The sequence below is a fragment of the Pseudorasbora parva genome, chromosome 7 (genome assembly GCF_024679245.1).
Source record: "Pseudorasbora parva isolate DD20220531a chromosome 7, ASM2467924v1, whole genome shotgun sequence".
NCBI lineage: Eukaryota > Metazoa > Chordata > Actinopteri > Cypriniformes > Gobionidae > Pseudorasbora > Pseudorasbora parva.
In genome coordinates, this window is record NC_090178.1 from 37,023,979 (window position 1) to 37,038,859 (window position 14,881).

Consider the following 14,881-nt stretch of genomic DNA (forward strand, 5'->3'; position numbering starts at 1 on the left):
TCGTAATTTTTTGTTGCGAAGATGAGCAATACAGGGGTTTGAGAGTAATACATGACAAAAAATGTCTTTGTTGGGTAAACTAACCCTATAATCACTTGTACTATACAGCAGTCAATAACCACAGGAAAAGAAACAACATACTCAACCACACACACATTTGTTTGGTTTCAAAGAAAAAACCAAACAATAAAAAAATGTCCCCTCACATCAAGCTAAAAGAGGATATGTGAGAGCAGTATTGATGGAGGAACTTTATTTTGAATGCAGTCTGTATACTGGATTGATGTCTGTAAATGTTGTATATTCCTATGTACATTTTATGCCTAAACTACTTATTGCAAGCACATTAATAAATATATCAAGATGTTTATCCATAAACAAATAAATAAAAAATTTTCAACAGAATATTGCAATGCTACCTCTTACCTCAAGATCCCTCCCTCCCATATGACGCATTACTGCAAACACATACACTGAACTACTTGAAAATAATTAACATACAACATTTAACAATGTATTCTCACAGCATGCTGAATTATAATAATACTGTACATGTGTCCATAGCATAAATCAACCTAATCATATAATTGCACCATAGAATGGAATTTTCTTAGTATTTTAGTTATTTTATGGGGGCATATTTTCTAACCTAAAGTCATTACTGTATATAGACCAACTGTATACACATGGTAATACAATTCTAATACAATTTTGATATGTTTAAAAATATATATATTTTTAGATTATAAAGTTTTTAAGATTGTTTATTTGATTATTTCCCTGTTAGTTGACATTCTTATGTGTAAAGCTTCACAAAGTTGAAAATAGAAATTGCTAATTAAAAAAAGCTAATTGTAAAACTGTGAGCATAAATGTGATGCTTCAGGGAAGTAACTTCACACCCTAACCTTTGTCTTTACCTTAAAAGCTACAGCGGAAAGCCACAGAGATATGCTCTGCAGAGTAAGGTGGATTTCCTGTGTTCTTTGGCTCTGATGCAAACATTAAGACTGCTGACATGACACTGTTACTTCGAGTAGTACCTAAACATCTAGGCAACAAAAACCTTAATCATAATGTAACTTTTATAAAAACTGACAGTAACTTTTTATAAAAACTGTTATGTTAAAAAACAAACAAAAAAACAACAAAAAAACACACACAAAAAAGACATGGTTTAGCATTAAAAACATGGTTAAGAACCATTAAAATCCAATATGTATCTAAATCTATCAACAGCATACATATATTGAAAATCTGAAAAACGCATGAAGTTCATTCATTAATGTTTTTGATTGGACTGCGTGAGCAGACACAACCACTTCCTCATTGTGAGGTACATGTGATTTTTATCTAAATGCAAATGTTATGGTTATGACCACATTCTGGAACAACTAACTCTGAAAAAATAATAATACACATTTTTATAAAACAGGATGAAAACTATGCAACATACTGAGAAGTCAAAAGGAAATGTGTAAAAAAAAAGAAGAAGCAAAATGCATGGTGAACCAATTCGCCACTGTTACATTGTACTTATTTCAGCAGTGAGTAATACTATAACACATTAACTTGCAACATGAAAGTAGTAGATAAAAAAAATCTTTATTAAAGGGGGGGGGGGGGTGAAATGCTGTTTCATGCATACTGAGCTTTTTACACTGTTAAAGACTTGGATTCCCATCCTAAACATAGACAAAGTTTCAAAAACTAATGCTGGACGTTTGATGGAGTATTTCTGTGTCAAAAATACTCCTTCCGGTTTCTCACAAGTTTCGGCGAGTTTTTTTCGAGTATGGGTCGACTTGACGTTAATAGAATGGAAGGTCGTTGTATGGGCCGTACGGGCTCTTCTCCCGGTAGGGTGCGCACGCGCGGGACTAGAGCAAGAGAGGAAATGCACGCCCGTAAACACTCTGGGTGCAGATCCAGTTGTCCGTGTCCTATGTCGGTTATAGTCCGCTCCACTTTATTCCTATGGGTGACGTCGAGCGACTTCAACGCTTCAGCACAGCATTCCGGGAAGGCAGCGCTGCATTTGAACCGATTTGAACGCAGAAATGACGGGAAGCTTCACAACATCCCGTCAAAAAGTGGATCTCCACCGTTCACTGCTGTCACAGGACTTCACCAAATCATACCAAGAAGTGTGTTTTTGACGGAGCAGTCCCAGCGATAAAGGTTCGGTCCTGCTTTGGAAGCAGCTGGTGAGTAAAACTGCTTCAAATGAAAGCAAGTCCATTTCTCCGACGTGGAGATCGAGACCATCACCAGGTGGAAAAAAACGGAAACAAAAAATTATTTGGGAGTTTAAAGAGTGGGATTAAAGGCACCCACAAAAACAAAATATGTGGTTGCCCAGCTTGCTTAATAAATAAACTCCAAAAAGGTCCAAAACGCAGCAGCTCGAGTTCTTATGAGAAGAAGGAAGTATGACCATATTAGCCCGTTTCTGTCAACACTGCACTGGCTCCCAATTAAAAAGTCCAACACATTATGCTACGAGTCTGCAGTCGGTCTCTCTCTTCCTCTTCTCCTGTCCCAGGTGGCTTTATACGGTCACATCATGCCCATTACTGAAACAAAACACAGGTGATTTTCATTTGCAATTGACCCACTTGCTGCGCTTGTCTCCTAACTCTCTGGGTGGAGCATTCTGGGAAGGAATCGCTGCATTTGAACCGATTTGAACGCAGAAATGACGGGAAGCTTCACAACATCGCGTCAAAAAGGGGATCTCCACCGTTCACTGCTGTCACAGGACTTCACCAAATCATACCAAAGAAGTGTGTTTTTGACGGAGCGGCCCCAGCGATAAAGGTTCGGTCCTGCTTTGGAAGCAGCTGGTGAGTAAAACTGCTTCAAATGTCTATGCTGTTGGCTCGTCGCGTGAGTAAACACGAAAGTGAGGACTTTCGTCCATTTAAATGCAGTCCATTTCTCCGACGTGGAGATCGAGACCATCACCAGGTGGAAAAAAACGGAAACAAAAAATTATTTGGGAGTTTAAAGAGTGGGATTAAAGGCACCCACAAAAACAAAATATGGACCCAAATTACGAGTACTGTTAATAGTGTGGAGGTTGAGAAGTGCACTCCAGCAGCTTAAAAAGCTGTTTGGATGAGAAATTACCTATCACAATGCATTATATTACAACACGTGTTTTGAAACAATTCGCATTTAATTTTGTATCACGTCACATGTATTGGGGTGTACAATAGTGATGATGATGTGATGTGGAATACCATTAATTCACATTAATAATTGCATGACAATTTGTACGATTCTTCTTCTTCTTCTTCTTCTTCTTCTTCTTCTTCTTCTTCTTCTTCTTATTATTATTATTATTATTATGATTTTTATTATTAATGACATTTATTGTTATTTAGAAGAAGAATGTTGTTATTATTTATTTTATTATTATTATTATCATTATTTAAAAGAAGAATGTCATTTTTATTATTTTGTCGGTCTGAATTATTTTCAGTCCCAGTCCATGCGCAGCTGCCGTGCCTAACCCTGAAACGTAAGGTAAAGCACACAGGCTCGCAACTGGAGGAATACACATGCCTACAAATCAAATGCTTTGGTAAAGTCACACAAATTAAACATTAAAGTCCATGTTGCACAAAAATAAACACTGAAGTTTATAATTACTATGTTGTTGGTTTTTTTTTTACAGTGTGTCATAATATAGCATATCCTTGTTCTTTTGTGGTGTTAGGAATTGGTTTTCTGCTCATTTTCGCAAAACGTGCGTACACCACCTCCTGAGCTGGCGTAGGATTTGAGCGTGCCGTATGCCAACGTCCATATTGAAAAATCTCAAAGTCACCGTGGTTTTGGGTGTACGCCAGGTGTATGCTGGAAATTTGGTGTAGGCACGTTTGATAAATGAGGGCCAATAAAACTAAACCAAAACAGAATGACCAGTCACATTGACAAGTGTCCGAGGTGGAGCTAGGGTGCCAGTAAGGCTGAGCAGGTGTGACCGAGGACCAAAGGGTTGAGGCACAAATCACAGCTGAAGGCCTATAAGTCTGTGGCAAAGGCCACAGTGAGTGAGCTCTGACCAAGCTGGAGCCAGAGGAATGATAGCCTTAAGGACGATGCTCCCATGTGGAGCTGAGGGAGAGTGGAGCTAAGGTGAAGCCGACAGGTAGACGCGCCGAGATGAAGTGATGGACTTGACGGATGGAGGCTAAGCCAAGGGATCCCCAATCCGAGGCAGAGCTGGTGACCAGAAGATCCAAAGAGCATCCACACAGCATTTTTGGAGTTAACAATGGAGAAACTGAGAAGCTGACGAGAACCAGTGAGGCAGACTGGCTGACTTTGGAAGAAGAGGTGGAACAGTGAGGCTGAGTAGCAACTCTGGAGCCACAGGAGACTTAGAGCTGGACGGGAGCTGCTCATTGATACCAATCTTTCTTTTGAAAGCTACGTTTCTAGCATCTGTAAAACTGCATTCTATACCATCTTAAAAATATATCTAAATTACACCACATGCTTTCAATGCAAAATGCTGAACAGTTAGTACATGCGTTCATGAGCTCAAGGCTAGATTATTGTAATGCTCTACTGGGTGGTTGCCCAGCTTGCTTAATAAATAAACTCCAAAAAGGTCCAAAACGCAGCAGCTCGAGTTCTTATGAGAACAAGGAAGTATGACCATATTAGCCCGTTTCTGTCAACACTGCACTGGCTCCCAATTAAAAAGTCCAACACATTATGCTACGAGTCTGCAGTCGGTCTCTCTCTTCCTCTTCTCCTGTCCCAGGTGGCTTTATACGGTCACATCATGCCCATTACTGAAACAAAACACAGGTGATTTTCATTTGCACTTGACCCACTTGCTGTGCTTGTCTCCTAACTCTCTGGGTGCTTCTCAATATCCCTCATCGTTTCCTCGCTCCTCCATCCCATGACCCAGAAACCGATGGGTCTCAGCCATCTTGTAGGACATCTCAATTCTCTAATTGCACTGCAAGGAGGCGAGGATGGAGGAGTGAGGAGGCTTCTTGAGGAGTTGTGAGCGAAGATACACTGGAGTATCCTTTGCGGAAGTGTTTTATCGACTAAACGTAACACGCATTAATTCTCCTCTCCCTTTACATCAGGGGTCTCAAACTCCCGGCCCGCGGGCCACTTGCGGCCCACAGGATGATATTTTGTGGCCCCCAACTTGACATCAAAGTTTAATGTTAGTGCGGCCCGCACGTTGCTCTGAAAACCATTTTTGGCGGAGTCATTGAGTGTGCCGCGCTTTATGCCTCACTTTGTGTGTGTGTGTGTGTGTGTGTGTTTGAGAGAGTTAGCTCGGCCCTCTCTCATGCAGTACAATTGGTTGACACCACGTGATTGACATGTTCAGACAGTCGAAATGAATGTGGTTTAACGGCGCTCAAATGGCCAATCAAATCAAAGTAGGCGGGATTTACATTCTCTTTTGGCTCGCGCACATGCTCCCGCAGTCTTCTCACACACACACACACACACACACACACACACACACACACACACACACACACACTCACACACACACAGACGAGAGTGTGTCAAACTATCGCGTAATGCCTTTGCGAAGAGAGACTATTCTTTCCGGTAAAATCACAAAACGAAATTGCACACACACAAAAGCACACAAAATGCAACATTTTCATCCTCTTAATATACAATCATTGATGAACATTATAATGAAGAAAAATATATGAGCGGATTAAAACTGAACATTTGAGACAGTTTACTAAAAGTCTACTATTAGACCACTGAGGAACTCAAATATAAGCAGCGGATACGTATTTATTCACTCATGGGAATAATCTCGGGACTAATAATATTTGACAACAATTAATGCAAATATCGTTCAGAATTTCGTAAAATTTCGTTCACTGATCTGTTTGACCTGGTTATGGCCTTGCTTTGAAATAGTCTATTATTTTTTATATTATAAAAATAAACACATTTATTATTTCAGTATTACATAATGATTTAATTTATATTGGCCATATTTATTAGTACACAATTACCATCACACACCTGCTGGTAATAGATAGGTGCGAAGGACGAAGGATAAACAGATCCAAAAATCTCAAATATATTGGCAATAAAAAAAAAAAAAAAAACACGAGTAAGCAAGAGAAGCCATGTTCATGTTCAGAAGAAACATTAATGTTGAAGAACTGTTAATAATAAAGATTGAGAATATTTGATCAGTTGTTCATTACACAGTTTATTCATTAACCAGCAGTCATATCACCCTGTAGCCCAAGACTGGTTTCCCACTGAAGCTAAGCAGGGCTGGGCCTGGCCAGTACCTGGATGGGAGACTAACTGGGAAAACTAGGTAGCTGCTGGTAGAGGTGTTAGTGAGGCCAGCAGGGGGCACTCACCCTGTGGTCTGTGTGTTGGTCCTAACGCCCCAGTATAGTGATAGGGACACTGTTGTTAAAGAGCACCATCTTTCGGATGAGACGTTAAACCGAGGGCCCGACTCTTTGTGGTCGTTAAAAATCCCAAATTTGCCAAGAGGCACCTGTCCATCATGGCCCATATCCCCATATCCTGATTGGCTTAATCACTCTGTCTCCCCTTAAAGGGGGGGTGAAATGCTGTTTCATGCATACTGATCTTTTTGGTTGCCAGACCAAGACAGTCCTGCACAGATTCTCCAAAAACCCCGCGTTAAGGCAACAGTGGATGTAATTTGCTTTTCCGGATCAGCAACTGAGTTGCGCGAATGTTTATATCTGTTCGCTGCATTTCGGTGCCGACTGTTTCATAAACAAGGCCCAGCTCGACGCCGGATTTTCCCGATCGCCTAATGCTGAATGATGGAGCAGTCCCAACGTTAGAACCGCAGGCGGTGAGTGAGACTGCTTCAAATGTCTGTGTTTCTGCCTATGCTCATCAAGTAGCCCAAACATGATCACGTATAGTTAATTGATCAATGGAGCATGCGATGTGTAGTGCGTGTACATTTGTTTAGCTGGCCACTATATGTGTAACTTTATGTTTGTGTATTGTAAAAGCACTCCAAACAACAATACACAAAGAGGGGGGAAATATGTTGAACTAAATAAGCACGCTTCTTCATTCAAATGCGCTACTATTCCGTGTCTTTCTATGTAAACACTAGTAAACCTGCCGTGCAAAACCAGTCCGCTTACTGTCTTACACAAACCACGCGTAAACACACAAACACACGTGCACAACTGCACTTCCCACATGTACACCTTCAAAGACAAAAATACGACGATATAATTCAAGTATAAATATGTAAATAACACAAGCCGCTAAGCATATTATATAGTTAGTGTATAACTTGTACCACATAGAGACGTCCTGCTCTAGTCGTTTTTGCTGCTGCTCCTGTTCAACTGCAGCCTCTGGGTCTGATTCCGGATCATAGATGTATGGCTGTATCTGATTAAAAGCCATATTTTTATTTTGAATAAAGTTTTTTTCCCGCTGTTAGGGATGACACAGCTTTACGACGCACTCGACTCAACACAATAGCAGCAGCGAGCACACGTCATTATTTAGCTCCGCTCACACGACACGCCCCCACCCGCTCGGCTTTTTTCGGAAAGACTCGGAACAGCGCATCTTTCTTATATAATTATAAAAAAAATAAAGACTTTTCGGAGATATGCAGGATGCAATGCTACTCTATAGGTACTCAAGATTGACATGACACTGACTGAAACTGAGTGTTTCACCCCCCCTTTAACCAATCAGCTGGTGTGTGGTGAGCGTTCTGGCACAAGATGGCTGCCGTCGCATCATCCAGGTGGATGCTGCACATTGGTGGTGGTTGAGGATATTCCCTCTTCTATGTAAAGCGCTTTGAGTGCCTAGAAAAGCGTTATATAAATGAAACAAATTATTATACAATTATTAATTATTATTATTATGTTTACACGTACAAGACACAAATGTACATCAAACAACAACACCTGACAGTTGCAGAATTATATCAAAGCACAAGAAAGGGAAAAGAACAAACTGTAATACTATACAACAAATAAAAAAAGCTGTTAATAACTGGGAATAATTGTTTGTTAGTAATAACTGGTAATATTAAATAAAATATGGACAAATGGGGTATTTTTTGGAAGTTGAAGCTTACAATATAAATCGTTATATCTAACGTTCAAGAATTCTGACTTTATCCAGCGGTGCAGAGTAATCATTACAGTATTTCAAATTGCTAAAACACTAAACCCCATTTTCTGAACCCAATTCTCAATGGCCTAAAACCTTTTGTCAAATCAGTCACTTTGTAGGCAACACCTTAAATAAGTTCAGGTAGTTAAGACACTGTTTGCATATCTGTTAGCTGTGTTTAAGTTTTGAAAGCATTGTTTGATTTTGAGCACAGATCGGTTTTGAGGCAAGTGTTTGATTTTGCCAGAAGAGTCAGGGGTTTTGTGAATGTAGTTTAAAGACTGGGTTTGGTGTTTTAAGTTTTAAGAATAATAGTGAAGTTTAGTGAAGAAATACTGTAATTGACGCTTTAAAGATACGTAAAGGGAGCGAGGAAATATCAGCTGTGTCCGAACACCTAGGGAGCTGACTCGTTACCTCATTGCATGTATGCTGCCTTCAAAAATCGATCAGATGAAGGTCTCTCAGAAGACAGGAAGTGAAACTAGGCTGCGTCCGAAACCTGGAAAATGCTGCCTTCGGAGGACACATTTGAAGGCAGGAAGGCATCAAGCAACGTCCGAAACTAATGTTTGCTTAACTTCCTGTCTGCTGAGATTCCTTCATCTGATCGATTTTTGAAGGCTGCGTACATGTGTCCTTCGCTGCCTTTGGTATCCCACAATATTATGCTTTCAATTCATTTACAGTTGAGCTGGGGGAAAAAAGATGGCTTCCAAAAGTTGCGATTGCTGGTCAGTTTATGTGTAAATGTATGTTTTTTACCAATATGTTCCACGTCTGATGTCATTTCTAGCGAGAAATCACTACTGTGCAAAAGGCTCAAGTGATGTGGATCGGGCCAGAGCATGTACAGCGAGTGTTCGCTCAGACCACGCCCCTTTTCAAACATGTTGTAACATGTCCTGGCTTGCAGAGAATGCGTCAGTTTAGTTTCACTTTATAAGTTAAGCTTCAGGTTGTGTTCGTGTGCGTCAGTGACCACAAGTAAGTTATAATTATATCACATATATAGATAAGTTAATATAAGTAATTTATGGTTGAGTTTTACAGTCAGTGACAGCCTTTATCTCTGTTGTACTGTATGTGTAGCTTGTATGCTATTTTGTATTGTAGTTTACATTTCAGGATATGTTTAGCACTGTTGATTTAAGTAGCTAGGGAGAGTTATTAGCCTCAATTGTGCTTATGATAGTAAATATCTATGTTTATTCCTTTCCTTTAGAACCATACTTACACTGTAAAGCACCAAAGAGAATAGTGCCTGTGCATCTGTATGTTAAATTATATATATTAAACCCTTCAATGAATATCCCTGCCTTCCGTGTCCTGACTAGACACCCCATATTGGTGACAAATTTCCATAACCAGTAGAGCCCCATTACAATTTATGGTCCTTCGAGCCGGATTAGAGTCAATGATATGGCAACCAGAAAAGAAGGAATCAGCCTACCTGTTTCACCTGTGCGCCCCAAACGCTCAGTGCAACGCCCAAGATATCTGGATGATTTTTTAGTTGAATATACAGATCAGAATAGCTTAGCACAGATGCACAGGCACGACGAGGAGAGGGAGCTACTCAGTCCTGCTAAAAGCATATCTTCAATGCCACCAATGCAGAATGCAAATGAAGCCATTGTTCATCAGGTTTCGGAGACAGCGCGGCAACAGAGTGAAACGGCCAAGAAACAAACAGAGCTTTTGGAGCTTCCCCTGCAGCACCATTCCCCTCAGACCTCAGCTCAGTGGTCAAGGAGGTCATCACGGCATCAGACCCCAGTACGGCAACTCCATACAGACAGAGGAGGTGAGCCACAGCCTTTCCCAGTCCTTACTCCTCCTCACCACCATAGAACTGAGGATCACCCAAGTGTAGCTGCAGAGTTAACCCACCAGCTAGAACAAGTGACACTTCCTCCACCTCTCAACCGAGTCATTCAGCCCCCTCCGCCCACGCTCGAGCCACGCTATGACGTTCAAGCTATCAAGCCAGAAACTGAACATGAACCACCCAAAAGGCCATCCCAGGGCCTACAGCAGTCAGCAGGTGCCTCATCACATGGCTCACTCTCATCCTACCCCATATCAGGTAATTGTAAGCCCAATGCAGCCACACTCGGCAGCCAACATGAGAAAGTTAGGGAATCTCAGTTGGGAAATCCACATCTGGTGCCACCTGAGCCTCAAATCTATATTCCTCATGTTTCCCCTCCCAGATCGCTGCATGTGAATCCAGCTCTCGAACAGATTAGGCCTTCACCTGTGCACCAGTCAAAAAATACATCAGCCTCCTTATGTACCCCAATCCTTCTACCAAGGGAACCCAGCCATGTTGGCCCATTATCCCTCCTATGGGTATCAGTATGCACCCCCCAATATAGAAGGCCCAACATTTCCTGACTTCACCAAGGAGGATAGAGCTCAATATGTGGAGCTACGCCTTTCCCTTAGCACACTCCTTCATCCTTCTCAGTCCGAGCACTACAAGTATGCAATCTTGCTGAAGCATGTCAAGGTGCCACCTGCACATCGCCTTGTGCTACCTCATGCAGAATCTAATATGCCCTACTCTGAAGCTCTGAAATCACTGGATGAACGCTATGGACGACCATATCAGTTTGTGCTGAAGGAGATAGAGGACATGGAACGCCTACCCCCCATCCGTGATGATAGAGCTCTTGATGAGTTCTCCATCAGAGTGCAGTCGCTTGTTGGGATGCTGAAAGCTCTCAGAGACGAAGGCCATGAGGAACTCCACTGCGGATCCAATGTGAAGCGCCTTCTAAGCAGGCTGCCCAAGCACCAGCAAGACAGATTTCGTCGTCAACAGTATAGGAAGGACCCGGATAAGCTGAAGCTAACGCTCACTGACTTTTCAGAGTGGCTGAAGGCAGAGGTCAGATGCCTGGACATTGAGCCTTCACTTCAAACTCACAGTGAGAAGGACAAGAGAGAATTCAAGCAGCAGAAATCCAAGGTTAAGATTACTACTGTTATGCATGGGACAGGTAATTCCAGTAACCATCCATTCGACACACCCTCCCAAGCAGCTCATTCTAACCGGATCCAAGGGAAGGGTAAGATATACTGCCCTTACTGCGAGGCAGAACACTACCTCAGCCAATGTGAGAGTTTCGCTAAGCTTACTAAAGCAGAGATGGTGGACTGGATTAAAGTCAAGAGAAGGTGCTGGAGATGCGGATGATCTCACCTAGCTTCTGCCTGTGACCTCAAGAAGCCGTGTCGCTTTTGTAAGTCGAAACACCTTTCCATTCTTCACGAGGTCAACCAGAGGAGTGAGAATGAGCCTACCATCACATCGACAGCAGAGACTCACTACCTGGATCAGCCAAATAGATATAGCCATGTGCTATTAAAGATTGTCAGAGTCAATTTGCAATACCAGGATAAAGTGCTGGACACGTATGCAGTTCTGGATGATGGCTCTGAGAGAACCATCCTGCTTTCGTCTGCAGCATGCCGTCTGGGAGTACAGGGTCAAGCAGAAGACCTCACACTCCGTACTATCCGACAAGACATCAAGATACTGTCAGGCTCACGTGTGTCTTTCACGATCACTCCAGCTTCCCAACCAACAAAGAGGTTCTCCATTCAAGGCGCATTCACAGGTGAACACCTAGGCCTCTCACAGTACAGCTACCCAGTTACCCAGCTCCAGAGAAGATATCGACATCTACGAGGTCTGGCAATCCCAGCTATCGATGGAGCGCAACCAACCCTCCTAATTGGATCGGATAATGGTGATCTGATCGTTCCGATTGAGCCAGTGCAGCTCGGTCCCCCTGGTGGTCCTGCAGCAATCAAGACTAAGCTCGGATGGACACTTCAGGGTCCAGCAAAATACTTACAGCAACAGCTTCCCTCCACACGGTGCTTGTTCACCACAGTTTCCTCCCCTTCTGTTGAGCTGTTCAGTCAAGTTGAACGGTTGTGGCAGTTAGATACACTGCCTTTCAAAAGTGAGAGATTGGTGACTAGATCGAGGCAGGACAAGTACTCAGTGGACCTGTTAGAGTCTGAGACCATCCGTGTAGAGGTAAATGGAGTGCATCGGTACGCTACACCCCTTCTACGAGTCCCAAACATGCCCAAGCTGCAAGTTTCAAAGGAAGTTGTGATGAAGAACCTGCGAAACACAGAGAAGAGGTTAGTACAAGACCCACTGCGTGCATCTACCTACCAGGAAGAGATCAAGAAACTGGAGATTGCTGGGTACGTCACCAAGATTGACTCCTGCGAGGCGGACTCATCAGAGGAGTCGTGGTTTCTGCCTCACCACATGGTCAGACATAATGGAAAGGAACGGATTGTCTTCAACTGCAGCTTTCAGCTGGGCAGACAAAGTCTGAATGATTACCTACTTCCTGGTCCAGCCTTAGGTCCCTCACTCCTTGGAGTCCTACTGCGCTTCAGAGAGCATCGAGTCGCAGTAAGTGGAGACATTAAAGGGATGTTTCACCAGGTCCGCCTGCTGGATAGAGACAAGCCCTTGTTGAGGTTCCTTTGGAGAGCTCTAAAGACTGACAAACAACCATCAGTTTACCAGTGGGAGGTCCTGCCATTCGGGACGACGTGCAGTCCCTGCTGCGCGATCTTCGCTCTTCAGAAACACGTCACTGAGACAAGTCAACCAGGGGAAAATGTCCACCACAGTGTAGAACAGTGTTTCTATGTCGATAATTGCCTGCAGAGTCTACCCACCGTAGTAGAAGCCAGGAACCTTGTGACGAGACTTAGGACCCTTCTAGCTGCAGGTGGCTTCGATATTCGTCAGTGGGCCAGTAACCAGCCAGGTGATTCGCAACCTTCCTAAGGAGGCCAAGTCTGACAGCAGCGAAAGATGGGTTTCTCAGACGCATGGTGAAGCTCAAGAGATGACTCTAGGACTCAGTTGGCACTTCATGCAGGACACACTCCATTACAGGCATCGCCCGGTTGCCCCAAGCAAGACGACCATGCGAAATATCTATAAGATATTAGCGAGCCAGTATGATCCCCTAGGTCATATCCTGCCCTTCACCACAAGGGCCAAAGTTTTGGTCCAGAGACTGTGGACCAAAGACCGCGACTGGGATGACCCAAACTTACCGGTCGACCTCCTGCAAGCTTGGACTACATGGGAAGAAGAGCTCCCTCAGCTCCCGATGGTCAGTCTCTCCCGGAGTTACTTCCCACTGGCTGTGGATGTAAATGCCATCACCCTCGAACTTCACGTCTTTTGTGATGCGTCAGAGTCTGCTTATGGGTCAGTTGCTTACCTACGAGGTGAGGATCCTCATGGCCAAGTCCAAGTAGCTTTTGTGCTGGCACGCTCAAGAGTGGCACCGAAGAAACAACAGTCAATGCCACGCCTTGAGCTCTGTGCCGCCCTTACCGGAGCTCAGCTTGCCCAGATGATCCAGAGAGAGCTCACCCTTCAGTTGAGAGACACAGTGTTGTGGTCTGACTCCACCACAGTACTTACCTGGATACAGTCAGAGTCCTGCAGATACAAGGTGTTTGTAGGGACTCGTGTATCTGAGATTCAGGAGCTGACGGATCACCGGTCATGGAGGTATGTGGACACACAGAATAACCCTGCCGACGCTATCACCAGAGGGATGACACTCTCCAACCTAGCCAAGCCAAATCAATTCAGCCAAGTTCCTGCCTTCCTTCAGCTACCACGTGAGAGTTGGCCAGCCACAACTTTTTTCGTGGAGGTCCAAAATAAGACAGAAATGAAGAAGTCTGCGTTCTGTGGCATTATGTCAGTCATTACTGCTTCAGAGATCCCAGCCGCGGAAGACCACTCTACCTTTGAAGATCTCCTTGAGGCAACGACTAGGTCACTGCATGGGGCGGCCTCCCAGTCAAGCGCCCTCAGTGCAGATGACTATGCAGAAGCAGAACTCAGAATCCTTCAGAGAGCACAGTATGATAGCTTTCCAGACGAAGTCAAGTGCTTAAAAACAGGGAAAGCACTTCCATCCAGCAGTCGGCTCTTGTCACTTGCTCCAGAGTACGACGTCTCTAGGGGCCTTATACGAGTAGGTGGTAGATTGCGCCGTTCTACCAGTCTGGAAGAAGATGTCGTACACCCAATTGTGCTAGAACCTAAGCACCATATTACCAAACTTATCATACGACAGTATGACAACAAGTTACTCCATTCTGGATCTGAGAGGGTCTTTGCAGAGCTCCGACGCAAGTTTTGGATCCTCCAAGGCCGCAAAGCTGTGCGTCGTCATCAGAGATCCTGCCCGGAGTGCCAGAAATGGAGAGCAAAGCCAGTTATTCCCAAGATGGCAGATTTGCCCCCTTGTCGTCTCCGCCTCCTGAAGCCTCCATTTTATTCAACAGGAGTAGATTGCTTTGGTCCGTTCCAGGTCAAGCGAGGTCGGAGTACCGAAAAGAGATGGGGAATAGTTTTTAAGTGTATGACCACCAGGTGTATTCACTTGGAGATGCTGCCCAACATGGATACCGACTCGTTCCTTATGTCACTCAGAAGGTTCATCGCTAGACGGGGAACTCCCTTCGAGCTTCTCTCTGACTGTGGGACCAACTTCCGTGGAGGGGAGTGTGAGCTCAGAGCAAGTTTTGGCATTAAGGCTGCGCTCTACGTTACTCTTGGAGCACAGACAGTGACCGAAGAAGTCTTGCAGACAGTTTTGATTGAGGTAGAGGGAATCCTCAACTCCAAGCCGCT